General features: G+C 38.7%; 1 long non-coding RNA gene, 3 other non-coding genes and 1 pseudogene across 4 annotated transcripts; 4 read left to right on the forward strand and 1 right to left on the reverse strand.

The window, feature by feature from the left end:
• Positions 1-7,164: 7,164 nt before the first annotated feature.
• Positions 7,165-7,236, forward strand: TRNAP-AGG (transfer RNA proline (anticodon AGG)). The gene has a single exon. It is a non-coding gene; the product is annotated as a tRNA-Pro (tRNA).
• Positions 7,237-8,036: 800 nt separating this feature from the next.
• Positions 8,037-8,108, forward strand: TRNAP-AGG (transfer RNA proline (anticodon AGG)). Its single transcript has one exon. It is a non-coding gene; the product is annotated as a tRNA-Pro (tRNA).
• A 328-nt stretch (positions 8,109-8,436) lies between these two features.
• Positions 8,437-8,508, forward strand: TRNAP-AGG (transfer RNA proline (anticodon AGG)). Its single transcript has one exon. It is a non-coding gene; the product is annotated as a tRNA-Pro (tRNA).
• A 2,253-nt stretch (positions 8,509-10,761) lies between these two features.
• Positions 10,762-12,545, forward strand: LOC107279526 (uncharacterized). Its single transcript, XR_001541485.3, has 2 exons — positions 10,762-10,902; positions 12,215-12,545. It is a non-coding gene; the product is annotated as an uncharacterized lncRNA (long non-coding RNA).
• Positions 10,922-16,159, reverse strand: LOC107276578 (uncharacterized; annotated as a pseudogene).
• Positions 16,160-16,361: the final 202 nt, after the last annotated feature.

Here is a 16,361-nt window from a genome sequence, read left to right on the forward strand (position 1 = left end):
GAAAATCTAGAAACCCTAAGAAAAAATAACTATTTTCATTAAAATTAATAGGCCCACCACACCAAGCTGTTAGATTAGATAGATTGATTGTTTCTCTTTCTTACAAATCGGCGCCCGATTTATTTGAGAAAAATCGGACGCCCCTTTCTTACATGTACATGCATGTTATCTGTATGCACTTCTCTGCAACACATCCACATGCATGCTTTATTTCTCTCTCTTTCCCCTCCCTGCATGCAAGTTTTTTAGCACTCCCTTTCTCTTTCTATGCACCTAATTAGCACCTCTCTCTCCTTCTATGCACCTAATTAGCAAGATATAAATCATTTTTTCTTACAAATTACTGACCCAATTCACGATTTGATTGCACCGTTAAATTCGTCGTGATTAAATCTTTACAAAGAGATCTCACATGATTATATTTTATTGTAAAAAAAATCTTTTTCAACCGAAACATTAAGTTACAACTGCTGAAACATCACACAATAATAGCTGAAACATTACAAAAATATCTACTGAAACATTCACAGAGCACTGTGTGCAACATTTCAAATGATCTAATGAAACATCAATTAAATTATCACAAAATATCTGCTGAAACATTCAAATAGCACTATGTGCAACATTCCAAATGACATAGTGAAACATAATTATTGCAACATTTAAAAGAGCATTATGACAAAAAAACATTAAAATATTTTTTATCCAAATATAATCATATGAGATCTTATTACGAAGACTTAATTACAACGAATACAACGGTGTAATCGGATCATTGATTGGATGCATAGTTTAAAAGAAGAAAAATATTTAAAGTTTTGCTATTAAGTTAGTGCATGAAGAGTGAGATTGAGGAGAGAGGTAGGAGGGTGTGTCAGATCTAGTGTCCCCGAGGAGCGGTAAGCAACTAGAACCAATGAATTGCTTGGAGAAGCTAGAGAGATGGAGACAGAGAATGTGCCAGCAGCCAACACACTAAATTATAGGGGTGGATAATTAGTTGGCTCGGCTCGTTTGAGCTTGTTATCTTAACGAGCCAGCTTGGCTCAGCTAGTTAGCATTAACGAGCTATAATGCTAGCTTAGCTCTGCTTGGCTCATGAATAGGATCGTTAAGCTCGATGACGAGCTCTATCTCATTTTTACCATATTAATAATTTTAAATTTAGCATTTTGTCATATATTAACATAATAATAAAAACTAACTAATAAAGAACTCAATAAATACGAATAGTTTGTAACTAAAAGACTAAGCACTAATTAAGAAGCACCGATATCTTATACTAATGAGCTAAACAAGCGGATCGTGAGCTAGTTCGTTAAACTCTCGAGCTAGAAGGCTAACTCAGCTCAACTCCGAGTTCGAGGTGATCCAAGTCGAATTCGCTACATAACTTTATTTTTTTTCACCCTTACATGTATCAATGGCTGGGAAAATATTAGGTATTTTTTTAGCGTTGTAGTTTACTCCCTCTGTCCTACGTAAAACAAATATAAGACTAGATGTAACATATTCTACTACGACGAATCTAGATAGAAGTATACGGATGGAGTACATAAGAGCGATAGTACTCTTTGGTGGAACTTCGAACAAAGATGTCAGGACCTGCCCGAGGTTCCGAAAAGCAACAAGAGCCTTTTCGCAAAAGAGCGGCTCGTCCGTGGCCCGAACATACCTGGGGCTCAAATCCAGGGGAGGACCGGGACGGGAGGCCCGCGCGTCAATAGCGAAAATCGGTGTGTGGGACTCGGAAAACAATGGTCGGTGATTCCTCGGGTGGTGAACTGGTGATGATACTCCGGCCAAGGTCTCTGCTGACCTTGACCGTTTCTAATTAATGGCGTTTGAAGCGGCCATGGAGGAGATCGATGGTACGGTAGCTATCCACGACACCAACGGAGAAAGTGAGAAACGATGGGCAACCTCGTTCGTTTTTTAGGTTATTCTTCGGCCTCGGCCGGCGTCAGTACTGCCGCTGCCTGCAGCTAGCACGTCGTCCCACAATGGATTTGCACGTGTCCTCGGTGCCTGATCCCAAGCCACAAGCCACATGCTCCCTTCGTCTTAAAAAAACTTAATTCTAAGCTTAAATCTATATACATTATATTTAGATTTAAATCTAGAATTATATTAAGGAGTATAGATATGCCATATAGTGCTCCCACATGATTAGTTTATCATCAAACCGTACAAAAATATCCTAACAGATTCTCGTTCTCCCTTTTTTTTAATTGACAGTTAGAATCTCACGTTTCAACACTGACGTATGGAACAGATTTTAAAGTTGTCATACTAATCCGACTATTAATTGAACGATTTTGCTATATCTCACTCGAAAGATTTTTTCTTATCTCTCACTCAATTTTCTCACTCAAATTTACAGTGCATTTTCTTGTAAGTTACAGTGTAATTTATGAAACTTACACTGTAACTTTTATAAGTTACACTGTAATTTTTGAATCTTCACATGTAAATTTTAAATTTTGTATTGGATTTGGTCTTTTTCTTGAGGATATGGTAATTTAATGTTCATTATGGTGTTTCTTAATTGCTTTTTGCTTTTTATTATATCTATCGGATTTTAATATAAAGATTAAAAATCTGTGTGATACGATTATAAAAATCTTTCGAAAGATGTATAGGTACTCCCTTAATTGAATGAAGTTGTAAAAGAGACTTAATTATCTGCTGTTTATACTAGTAGTATTTCCGAAGTATACGTTGCCATTTGCCACAGACGTTGAGCAGCGCACATTTTCTTCTGCTTGGTTAATTAACTGATTGTGGCTACTCTCAAGCAGGGTTTACAATTTTGGAAAAGACCGAAATTTTGGGTTAAAAATTTTCATATTTTGAGTTAACAGTTTAAAATTTTAAAATCCAAGTTAAAAGTATTCAAATTTGAGTTGATTTTAAAAAAATAAAATTGAGTTGAAAGCTTTCAAATCTAAGTTAAAAGTTTTCAAAATCTTGACTTGAAATTTTTTAATCTAAGTTGAAAGTTTTTAAATTTGAGTTGAATGTTTTAAATTTGGGGTATAAAGTTTTAAATTTCGGTAGATTTTTTTAGAATTTAATTTGAAAGCTTTAATTATATTTAAAGAAACAACCAAACATTAATTACGGCCTAATTACAAAAAAAACCCCGAACACTAATTACGGAGAAAAACATCGAATTAATCGTGCTAATCGGCACTAAAATACAGTGCTACTCATGTTTCTTTATGTTTTCGATTTTATCCTAAGCTAGCAAAACGTGGACGCCCGCCGGTAACTCATCTTGTGCAAACGTGCTAATTAGTCTTCTCGGTAATCAGCTAGGCGTACCGGTGAACTCAGAGATGTCGTAGCCGCAAAGAATAAAATTTTAAAATATACAATTTTTACGTTTTTATGATTGCTAGGAAAAAAAATACCCGTTGCAAAACATATGTTTTTAGTGATACAACAACTTATATAGGAGCCGAGAAATAAATAAAAACAGTAGTATCGCTATATATTATAATTGAAAAAAATAATGAATATCTTTTCTTGATTTTGGACCAAAGCCTATTTCTTCCTTACGTTTTCAGCTTACCTCTCTCCGCTCAGCCTATCTCTTTTCGGCCCAGCCCACAAGTAGAGCCGCAGGCTGCTCACATAGCCAACTCGTGTCCTTAACCTCCGGAAAACAGTCCTTTACCCATATGACGTGGAAGCCTATGTTCTCACCATATGACGTGGAAGCCTCATCAAATTTGATCGAATGTTTCTCGATCTCCTAAAATTGGTTGAGGGTTTTCAACCACTCGATCTTCTCTTTCCGATCAATGTTTCTCGATCTCCCAAAATTAGTTGAGGGTTTTCATCCACTCGATCTTCTCTTTCCGTTTTTCATAAAATCGGACAAAAAGTCTGAGAAGCTCGACGATAGGCCATCATCAATGGAGTAACGAATTGAAGACGAATTGAAAGAGTAAATTATGGGGAAAATAAATGAGGGAGGAACGTCAGAGCCTATCTTCCCATCAAATTTGGTCGAATGTTTCTCGATCTCCCAAAAATTGGTTGAGGGTTTTCATACGGAAGGTAGATCGACTGAGATCAGACAAAAAAAAGAACCGAGAACTAAAAAAAACCAAAAGGCCGAAAAAAAAAGGAATTCCACATGCGTAAAAATACTAATCGGACTAGAAAAACCGGCCAAAAAAAAGAAGACGGACAAAAAACCAGGAAGCTATTAGGTATAGATATAGATAAATTAGAGATAAAAATAAATATTAGAAAACCAACTGGAACACATATGACATATCAAAATTTTAACGGAAACATATTCAATTTTTATAATAGTAGAGATATACATAATTTTAAAAGATTTGTGAAAATATACACGTACATGAGAGATGTGCGGCCGGTTATTTTGCGTGGCACGGAGGTAGCGAGACCAATAGCCGGAATAATCCTGCGACATCGGTGCACAGTACCACATTGGTTCTGCGGGCCAGTCACGCGGCACCGCATATGTGCGTATACTGCATGCATATGCGTAACTTGGCTGTTCAGTCGTGCGCCCCGCGTCGCGGATTGTTCCGGACGTTGGTCTCGCACTCCCGCGCCTTCATGCTGTGTAAAATAATCTGTCATTTTTGAACTGCGGAATGCGTATATTTCGATAAATCGTTCAAAACCTTTTATAATCGTACGTAAAAAATAATGTATATTTTTAAATTTTATTCTAGCCGCAAATGCTCCGCCGCCACGCCACCGCGCGGTCATTCGCCCGCCTCTAGTCCTCTCTCTCCTCCTCTCTATAGTAAGTAGTACATGTATAATTGTATATACGTATGTGTGTACTATACGTATGTATAAACTTTTTATATGTATATATATATTACAATTTTTTATATGTATACACTTTTACTATAAAAAAATACATGTATATAAAATTTATATACGTATTTTTATAAAGTTTGTATATGCCCATATAAAAAAGAATAATACACGTATATAAACACATATACAAAATTTGTAACGTATTAAAAAACCAAAAAGTGGGAAAGAAACCGGAGAAAATATCAACTTTGTATTTATATTTGTATATATACATATAAGAAAATACACGTATATAAAGTTTGTATATGTGTATACAAACTTTGTAAACATGTATATACACGTAATCACGTATGTAAACTTTGTAAAGTAACAAAAAACCGAGAAAGAAAACCGGAAAAATGGAAAGAGAAACGGAGCGAAAAATAGGGAAGCGCGCGGCGTCCGCCGCCCCTCTTTGCGCGCGACACGTGTTCGCGCGTGGGGGTGTGTGTGGTGGGCCATATGTGGTATGCCGTGTGCCCCTGTCGTTTCGAAGATAACAAATTAACGGCAAATATAGGGGCTCCTACGTCTTTCCAGCCACAATCACCACCGTGTAAGATCGATCCAACGGCGCATGGAGAAGAGGCCGCGAGATCGCTAAAATTTTCCCCATTTCCCGTCGCCGCCGCCGCCGCCGCCGCCGCTCGCCGGAGCTGCGCCGCCTCCCGATCTTCCCGGTCCCTCTCCTCCCTTCCAGAAGCGGCCAAGACCAACGGCCTCGCCCCCGCTACGTGAGATCGCTGGTGCCCTCGTAGCTCCGATCCAGCCTCGCCCCCAAGCCAAGGAGCGAATTCAGGTATTGCTTCTTCTTTTTTCTCCCCAGATTGCTGTGCACGGATTTGCCGTAAGATGGGGGAAGTAATTTTTTTGGAGCTTCCAGTAAAGGGTCTGATTGCCTGACCCTTCCCTTGCCATATCAAGAACGCGGCATCAGCATGTTCTAGTATTCGTACAGATTCTAGCCTGAAGCTGACTTTTGATGATGGATGATTCCTGCAAAGTTGCTTGATGTTTTTAGTGACTGAGTTCACACTATCATATTGGGTAATTAACTTGGGTAAACTTCATCGTCGGTCATAATGTATCATCCTCTGTTTAGTTACATCACTGATGGTCTTGATTTCGCAGTGTGTTAGTTGTTAGTTTTGAGTTCAAGTATGAAGACGTGTTGTTAGTGCTTTATACTAGTAGTATTTGGTAAGCTCATGCTCACCTAACAACATTTTGTTTCTTCAGATTTTCTATGGAGATTTAGCTTTCATCAAAACAAAAACAACAATATGCATTATGCACGAATTAAAATGGCGTGTACTATAGTAATTTGTCTCAGACAATTGGTAAAGATTGTGGTTTTTACCTATACTGTCTATTGTTTTCTATGTCTCTCCCTGGATCGCCAGTGGTAGCTGAAATTGGGGCATTCAGCATGAGGTACAAAAATTATAATACATTGTGATGTAATAGTAGAGGGCAATATGTAAGGCAGTCAGAGTCACAAGCACAATTAAAATGTAAAACCTGTTATTTCTGATATATGGAAATGGGGAAGCTCTGCTTTCCTAGTTAAAAAAAAAGAACACAATTAAAATATACCTTTTTTTTTTGTAAAAGTGAAATTGTAAATTCATTTGAGGTAAATGTCCATGCACATTCCTTTTCTTGTTTATTGTGTTTGCATATCTGGACAAGTCGAGTATGAACCATTTCAGATTTGTTGAAGATAACGCATAGGTCACTGCTTGAACATGCATCAGACTAATGTGTAACTGCAAGGCTGTTTGCCACAAATGTGTAACAACATTCGATATCAAAATTGTTTGGTCTTTAATAGAGCTATCATGGCCACTTGTAAGAAAAGAGGAACCATCAGCCTTAGGATAATCACAATGGTTGGGAGCTGCCTGAACTGTCAAATTTCCTTAAAACATCATAGGATGTTTGATTATGTTGCATCTGCCCAAAGTACGATAGAATGCCATTTAGAGTTCTCTCTACTTTCTTTTGACCACCTTATCAACTTATCCCCATGGGTGCTACCTTATGAATTTTGTAAAATAATAAGTATAACACATATTAGTATAAAGATCAAGTGTTAATTGGTCATCTTAGTTGGAATGCGTCGGAATCATAAAGAAAGTAATCTGATGTTATTTACTTATGTTAAGTTCTTTCATACTAGTAATATCTGCCCATGTGCATTGCTAACAAAATGTTAACCCAAACATCACCCACACTAAATAAATCATTTACCACTGTACTGACCCAGTTTTCCATGTCCCAAAACTTTGCACATATGCAAAGCAGACAGATGGGGATTTAGTCTAGTGGTAAGATATTCGCTTAGGGAGCGAAAGGTCCCGAGTTCAATTCTCGGAATCCCCAGTCTGAAATTTTTTTTGGGAAGTTTGATGTGAAGAACCAAATATTGTAGAATGATATTCAGAAATAAGATGATAAGGTCTGGAGTCTGGACAATGGAATCTGGACCACACACAGGTTCTGACGATAAGGTGTAGGACTGTATGCCAGAACTTCACAAGTTGTTGGATTATATGCCTACAACTACAATTGCAAGGTAAATGGCATAGCAGCAATTTTATTTGCCAACCTGTTAGTTGGGCCAGGAACAACATTTGATATCACACTTTGACAGATTCTGTTCTTTTAATCAAACTTCATATCAATAACGTATCGCAAATTGTAGAGCAGAAGGCCATCCCTTCCAAACAGCTCAGCACCACCTGCATTTGTATGTGATAAAACATTGATTTTGTTTATGCTGCAATGAATCTTGAACTAGAAAGCTGCACAGTAGCATTCACCCTTTTTTACTGTAACTGATCAATGATCACTTAGCAATTCCTACATCTTCATTTATGTTTCTGTGAACTTACTGAATTTGATTGCAGCGAGGCAGACAGAAGTCAATTACTTCTGATCTCAATATAAAGATCTGGGTGGTTGGACTTGTCAGTTTTATTTTAGGAGCCTTGTATGGAAGTAGATTGATCCGATGCAATTATGTTTACTTCACTTCTTCCACAGAACATCTCCTTGCTTATTCAGGCCTCTGTCGTTACTCCAATTCATCGAGCTGCTACCTCAAACAGGCTAGAGAATTTGAACATTATTCATATGTATATTCATGTATGAAAATTTGCAGATTTCCATATAGCACAGCTGGGGATTTAGTCTAGTGGTAAGATATTCGCTTAGGGAGCGAAAGGTCCCGAGTTCAATTCTCGGAATCCCCAATCTGAAATCCCTTTTGCAATGCATGTCAAAGTTTTTTCTTTTCCAGAGAGAGAAATGCATGTGAAGGCTATCTATATGTTTGTATGATTTTCAGTGGTCTGGACTCTGGAGAGATGAGGTTTTGGACCACAAGTTTGATGAGGTCCTGAGGTTCAGGTATTGTGTTTGTGCCTGAAATGACACTAAATGCCAGGATTGGTATTGCTGTTAGTTTGTACATACTTGGCATGTGAAGATGCATGTAGCACAGAGGCTCTCGCAGCATAATACTGTTTTTGAATCTGAAGTTTTGATATTATAGTTTGCTATAAAAACCAAGCAAACAAAGGGCATTTGGTCTAGTGGTATGATTCTCGCTTAGGGTGCGAGAGGTCCCGAGTTCAATTCTCGGAATGCCCCTATTACTGTCATTATTTTTATTTTTATCTAAAAGGAATTCCGTTCCGGAATCGCCAATTTCTGGTCCAAGTTCTCCCCAACTGACAGATTTGTTTTCCCGATTTTGTTCTTCTTTCCCCTTCTTGATTCATGCAAGACTTGTCATACATCTTGCCAAACTCTTCTCAAATTCATTAGTTCATTCCAATTTGTCATTAAAAAAGAAAGCACATTCTAACGTGGATGTGAAAAGTGAAAGATCGGTGTTTCCATCGTCCGTCAAACAAACCGGACGAAAAAAACCATATCTGTCCGATAAAAAAACCAGGTGGAAAAAAGGAAAAAAACCAAACCTTTCCAATAAAAAAAGGCGTAAAAAGAAAAACCGGGCGAAAAAACCAAATCTATCCGATTCAGAAAAAACCGGGTGAAAAAAAGAAAAAAAAACAAACATGTCCGATCAGCGAAAAAGGGGGAAAATCGGATCTGTAAAAACGAATCCGTAAAAATGAATCCAACTCCTTCGACGTTGTAAAAAGAAGAACAAACAAAAATAAAAAACGAATCTGTCCGATTCTCTATCCTTCTCTATCTCTAAACGGGAAAAAAAAAATCCAACTCTAGATCCGATTCCCCCTTAAAAACGCACCTCTGTAGATCCCAGGTACCACTCCGCTAGGTTTTAATCTATACCGTGATATCCCATACATCTTGGTGAAAAAATTAATGTGCCGGATTGGAGATTTGTTTGTAAAAAGGGAACCTACATGTCGAGAGCATTCTATTTTTAAATGATTTTAATTTTTGGGTATGTACTTTTGTATTTTGAGTCCCTGTAATTTTTATATTTACATTTAAGTCCCTATAATCGTGCAATAAGGTATTTGAGGTTGTTTTTGATAAATAGAATAATAAAAGGGAGATAACAAAGGCAGAAAGGTGCAAAAAAGAAAAGAAAAACCGCAAAAAAAAGAAAATAAAGGAAAAAACAAAAACAACAATGACAACAAAAGTCTGATTCCCCTAAGTGGCCAAAAAAACCATAGATCCGAACAAAAAAAAAATCCTACTCCTATAAAAGGCAAAAAAAAGTGGTGAAAAAAACGCTATATCCAATTCCTTTAAAAATGGATTCCTATAAAGGCGAAAAAAATCTGAAAAAAACATCTAAAAAAGTTGATCCGATTCCCTAAGAAAGTGGCAAAAAATGGTTCGTAAAAAATAAAAAGCTGGTTCGTATGAATTTAAAAATACACACGAGAAAAAAATAGAACGGGTGAAACAAAGTCTGATTTCTAATCCATATATATCTCTTCTCTATCTCTAATCTAATCTAACTATTTAAAAAGAAAAAAATGCATGAGAAAATAAAACGGTTCAAAAAAACGCGTGAGAAAAAAGTCATAAAAAAGCTCAAAAAAACACTCTAAAAAGGTTTTCCATCTTCCATAAAAAAATGTGCAAGATTAGTTATTTCCATCTTTGGTAAAAAAATTTTAAAAAAACATGCGAGGAAAAAACTGCCAGAAAAACGCGCCATTTCTAAAAAATGGTTTGAGAAAACCTCGCAAGAAAAAAAAGACACCGTCTATTAAAAAATAAATCGCTCTGAAAAAACTATTAGAAAAAACGCTAAATTGATGGACGCTTGAGTTGGATATAATCCATCAATTTTTTGCCATATACTACACGGCTTTTATTTCGTCATATGTTCTCCTGTATTGGAAAAAAGCAAAAAAAAACATTCGAAAATACAAGAAAAAAAATGCGCGAGAAAATAATTGTTAGAAAAAATAGGCAAAAAACACACGAGAAAAAAAAGCAAAAAAGGGGGAGAAAAATATGGTTTTCGTCGTCAGTAAAAAAAGCAAAAAAAAACATGCTAAGAAAAAATATTAGAAAGAAATGTGCCATTTCTAAAAAATGGTTTGAGAAAAATCACGAACACCGTTTATAAAAAAAAACAAGCCGCTCGTTAAAATATAAACATTGTCATTGACAACATTATGTATGAAAAATGTATATTATCATTAGAATTTTTTCACCCGTTGCAACGCACGGGCATTTTTGCTAGTCAGTTAAAAAAAAAGAAACAAAACACCGGAAGCGGCATCATATCGTGATTTCAATCTGAAAATAAGAACATTGAACCAATTGTCTGCATTCGCTCGTGGGATACGAGGGGCTGAGGGCGCCTTGGCCCTGGTCGATCGCTCCAAATTTTCGAAACAAGCCCTTGATTTGTTTATATTTACACAAACAAAAGAGCAAAGTGAAAGGTTTAGTTGTTCACCGGTTGCTGGCCGTGGCCTTCCCGCCGGAGGAGGAGGAGGAGATGGGCCATCCGGCGGCGGGGCGGGAGGAGCGTCGGCGGAGACCCATGGCGTCGCGGGCTGCCCGCCGCGGAGATCACTGGTACGCCGTCTATCTCTATCCTCACCCCCGTTTTACTCCTTTGTTGGGGGGGGGGGGGGGGTGGGGGGGGGGGTGTGTCGTGTCTCTTGCACGCTGGGTGTTCGACGGAAGTCCTCAACCAAAAAAAGAAAAAAAAAACTTCTTGATTGCTTATGTTATGCGGCCGATTGTAGGTCTAGTTGATGCAAATTCCCTCCTTCCAAAACAAACAAACTTAGTATGAGATGTGACAGTATTAGGTTTGTTTTCCAAATGCTGTTATGTGTGCCCTCTGGTCAAGCATGTAGTGCGCAGTTGGTGAGTCTGACATATAACTATAAGAACCTTTAGACTGTAATGCATACAGTATAACTGAAGGAAAGACAAATCATTTACACATAGAAAAACTTGTCCTTGTTCTGTACTGCTCATTTGCTGCCCCTAACTGTTAGTAAATAATATAAATTGTCGCTCGTATAGTGAAAACTCCATCCGTCCTAAATTATAAGGCTTATATTTTTTTACACGGTCTTCAATAAACCATTAATTTATTCCATGTTATGTTCCCAACAAATATGAAATTAGAATCATATGAAAGTACTTTAAAATATGAATCTAGTGATAGATATAACATGCAAAATACTTAGCATATTTATGGTTAGTATGATTGTTAGTCAAACTCACCGAGTTCGATTTTTCTTAAAAAGAGGGCACCCTATAATTTGGAACGGAGAGAGTATAACCCTATAGTGTTGTTGAAGAACATACATTAATAAGTCTGTTTTCTACAGAATTATTTTCTTTTACAAAATGGTACTCATTATATTGTGGTACCTATGTAAGTATTTCCAGAATTTTCTTTTTTGCTTTAGTATTTACAGCTCATTACATAATGGGGGGTACTTAAATTCTGTCATAGACCACAATGAGCTGCAAATACTAAAGTAAAAAAAGCAATATAATTGATGGAGCTAACTATCCAAGATCCAAGCCCTTTCACATTTTCACTTTATGCTGTAGGAGTAAGCACAATGAATCCCCGCAAAAAGTAGGAAATCAAATTGTGATGATTGCTGACAGCAAAACGAATCATCCAGCTGTCCAACATAAAATCATTTCAGTCATTGGAAATCTGCCATTCTTTTTCTTTTTCTGAGAAAGGCATTTGACGTTCTTAAGAATATTACTCTTTCTTATCCACTTTGCATGTTCATGCTTCTCTAAATCCATGGTTGGTTTGTGTATGTGTTTCTAGACTCCCTTTAACCTTTGAGTGTGGAACTCTTTCATAGAAAAGAATGTAGGCCTCACATTTTAATACATTTTCGAACAGAACTTCTTCAACCTTCTCATCATTTGCAAGAAACCATGAATGAGTGTCACTGCTCTCCCGCTTCTGGCCTCCAGTCCTGCTTGCTCTTACATAGGCAAAATAGTGCCCGCCATCCAACTTTTGACCTCCGTGCACAATTACCGCTACAAGGCAATATTTGTACTCATTGTCCAGATATCTGAACATCAGAGAAATGAATAATGGTTAAAAATATTTTTTTTTGAAGAAGTTATCACCAAAGTTATTGGCACTATGATCTTATCGTGTATCATATTGGATCAGTATTGAAAAAATATGAGCTATGTTATATTCAACTAAGTAGAAGTATTAATACCTGGTGTCCATATATTTGGTTATATCAAGTGTCTCCTGAAAGATCACATGTTCTTCGATCTTTCCTGACCCATCATCGTGAACGAATTCAAATCTCTTCAGCTGAATGGTTAGTACAGGTGGTGCCTTGTTAATGCGATATTTAATTGTTGCAACTCTTCTTATCTTTTTTCCCTCCTTTGGTTTGTTGTGGTATTGATCCATTTGACGTGCATTGCAATCCAGCAACGGTAGCTTCCCTTGGTGCTGATTTTGCGTGATAATTTTCTTCCCAGCTGAATAGCTGAATTGCTCCTTTTGGTGTGTTCCACTGTTCAGCTGCTCGGTTTGGTCATCAACTGTTGAATCTGTTTGGCTTTCAGAGGCATTTTCATTAGCAGAAACAGAACATTCCTTACACTCCCAATCATCTATCTCCTCAGTGGTATATAAATCTAAGCAGTCCTTCATTGATACAGGCTTATTTGATGGTATTGCTAGACTAAGAACAAGAGCCTCAGTGGTAATTGAATGGTGCGCACATTGTATGCTGGAAACAGATTTAACCACCTGGCCGTTGAAGAGCGACTTAACTGTGGAAGGGAAGTGCATACCCTCAGGTTCCTCATTAATTAGATCATTTAACAAGGAGTGAAGGGCATGATTGCTGTCCCCCATGTCACCCTGATTGATATCTTCATGCCTTGAGCACATAAGTTGGAAGAGCTTCTCGGTCTCCAGCGTACTCTCTTTATAATTAATAGTATCCACGAAGAGCTTCTTCAATTCCAAATGAAGGGCTCTTCCTGGAGGAGGGTCCTGTTCTAACATCCTGCTGCGCAGCTCACTGAGTGCGAGGAGGCTCTGCAATACCGCATTGAAGTAGCATCTGTTCCCAATATTCTGCATCTTTCTAACCACATTTCCCTGCCCATTTGCCAAGCCTGACCTGTGTCCTCCATTCGGTGTTGTTGTAGTTGGCATTTGTTGTCTGTCACCTGCAGCTTGCTGCATCTCATGCACAGGCTGAACGTTGCTGTTTTCAGCATTGTTATTCGGAGTTGCTCCTGGGGCATTGTTATCAGGCACATCTTCCACTGGCCACAACATGCTCTTCTCTATTCCACAATGCCATAGTAGTGCCCAGATGTGGGTTATGAACTCCCCTCCTGACTCGAGGCATTTTTTATGTGCTGATGCATTCCAACTAGGGGCGAGGTGTATAAGTAATTCTGTCCATACCCCAGATAGGATCTCCCAACAGTCTTCATTCTCCTCTTTCATCAGTTTATCAGCCAATTTTGCCCCTTGTCGCAGAACATCTTCATTTATGTTTTCTTCCCCAACATTTTGGGTATTGTTCTTTTCTTTAGGCATCAATTTATCATACCTTTCCTGTAGAGACTCACAGCCTTTAAGAATATCATCGTGAGCAAGTGTCACGGCTTCTTGAAAAATCATATTGGGCACAAAAAAGCTGTCAGGGATCAGGTCAGGCTTTGAAACCAGTAGATATGCACAGTATCGCGACAAGCTATTCGCGATGATATATCTTTCCTGCAGCTTACCGGGCAATTTCTTTTCATCCATAAGATACAAGCTGGAACTGAAGCAATTTGTGAAGCACGATAATAGATAGCACAAAAATCCTGGTTTGCTTAAATCAACACCTTCGTTTTTAGCAAGCTTAATCTCACAGATGCTGGTAGCTATGTGCCACACAAGAATAGTGTGGGTGCATGTCTGAAGCTCAGAGCATGCCCATCGGTAACTTTTCCTTTTATCATCAAGCAGTGAGATAACCACCTTGGGCAGATGGCCGGCCGTAAGGTCTATAGAGTTGAGTTTCTCCAGGATGGCATGTTTGACACATTCTGGAATATCAATGGGGTTGCTGAGTTTTGCCCCATTGTCCTTCTTTGGAACCATTCCTGTAGATATCTTGTGAATCAGATTCCAAATTCTGGGTCTGTCGTCATATGACTCCAGGAAGACATATTGATCGATTTGTCCATGCCACCTGTTAGCAATAATGTTAGATTTGAAGAAGGATAATATTAGGTTCTCCATGCAGCGGTTTCTGGTACGCTCATCATCCCATCGCGCATACATGCACACAAGGAGTAATCTTGTCCAATCTGACAGTAAGTAAGTAACCATCTCCCAGATCTCCTTGAACAGCATGAACAACATGAATACCCATGTGATGATCATGTCCACATTGACACCCTGCTTCAGATGAACCAGCTCACCCTCCGGGGGCTTATAGACCTTACGGATGTCAATGGAAAGCCAGCATATAACACAAAATGTCACCATGGATGCAAGCAAGCTCCAGGAGAGCGAAGTTAGACCAGACCAGAAGACCATAGGATAGCGGGTGTTGAAGTAATCATTGAGGAAGGCCAGCTACTGCTCCATGATCCCAAAGGCATGATTGGCATCCTTCTCTTCAATGATTCTCCTCTTGACTAGATTTATATTTATGCGAAAGGTGCCCCTTTGCAGCTTCACATCCTCAAGCCTGCAACGGAGTAGCCTGGACAATGCGAAGGCGAGGGACAGATCCTTTTGGTCCTTGCCTTGAATGATGTTCCCTGAATTGTTGGGGCTGGGAATGTTGTCACAGGAGCATAGCAGGTGCCTGTGACATCCCCAAATCTTATCTAGTGTGATCAAAGATGATCTTGTAATTGTCTTGGACCCGCTAGTAGCGTGGTGGTTGCCTCGCTCGCTGCTTCTGCTTCTTCTTCTTTGTTGACTGGTAGCTTCCAAATCATCTTCTTTTTGTAAGGAGGTAGATCTATTCTTGATATTCAGGACATACCGAGGTTTCTGTAACTTGACCCTTTCTCCATAGACTAAGTACTTGAAGCCTTCCATTGTCTTTGGGTTGCATTCCTCAGGTTTCCAGTTGTTAGCTTCACGCATGTACTCTGAAACGAGCTCTGAACTCCTGCCATGCCAGTTGGAATTGATGGCCAGAGTACGTGAATGGAATCTGTACCAGCTCCTCAGCATCTGGAGAGCCCAAAGACACCAGAGTGGTAGCCCAAATTTGGAGCCACGCGACAAATTCAAGAATGCTGATCCAAGAAGCTTCACCACATTCCTCCACTCTGTGAACCTTCGCCCTCGACGGTCAGGAACACCATAACCAGAGATGAAGTCGACACTGTACCGAAAATTGACAAGCACAAGGGCCCAGACGGGAAACAGTTGATTCTTGAAAGGTGCAGTTTTCATAGCTCCCAGCAGGTATATGACTATGGAGTCAGAGACAGCATCGAGGATGGTAAAGATGGCTTTCATGGTCGCATTGTGGATGTGGCGACGAAAAATGTCCATGATGAACATCACAAGGAACAACACCGTGACCAGTACCACCAGGAACTCAATCCGAAACAGGATATACTTCTTCTGGTTCAGCATGACAAACAGCGATGACAGCAGATCACGGATCTCATGGAGGCCAATCATTTTTCTTTGCTCGCTTCTTTGTATGCTGGCCCTTAAGTCAGACCCTGCAAGGCCACTTAATTGGATGTTTTAAACATAAATTTTAGTAAAAAGTAAATTGGCACAGTTCTTCATACTCTTAAGTGCGGTTCGTTCAAAAAAAATATTTTTATTGGATGTTTACAATTCATTGGATTTTATTTTTTATTTTTCACCAGGAAGTAGCAGTTCAAAGCATAAACGAAGCAGAATAAAGAGATTACAATAGTGGTAAATTTTCCTGAGTGGCCACAAAAGAGAAGGTCGTTCACAAAAGCGAGGGGATGGATTTGGGACAGAAGAAGGAGATAGGACAGGCATTTGGGTTGCACCCTCT

This window comes from Oryza sativa, chromosome 11 (genome assembly GCF_034140825.1).
Source record: "Oryza sativa Japonica Group chromosome 11, ASM3414082v1".
In the NCBI taxonomy this organism is placed as follows: domain Eukaryota; kingdom Viridiplantae; phylum Streptophyta; class Magnoliopsida; order Poales; family Poaceae; genus Oryza; species Oryza sativa.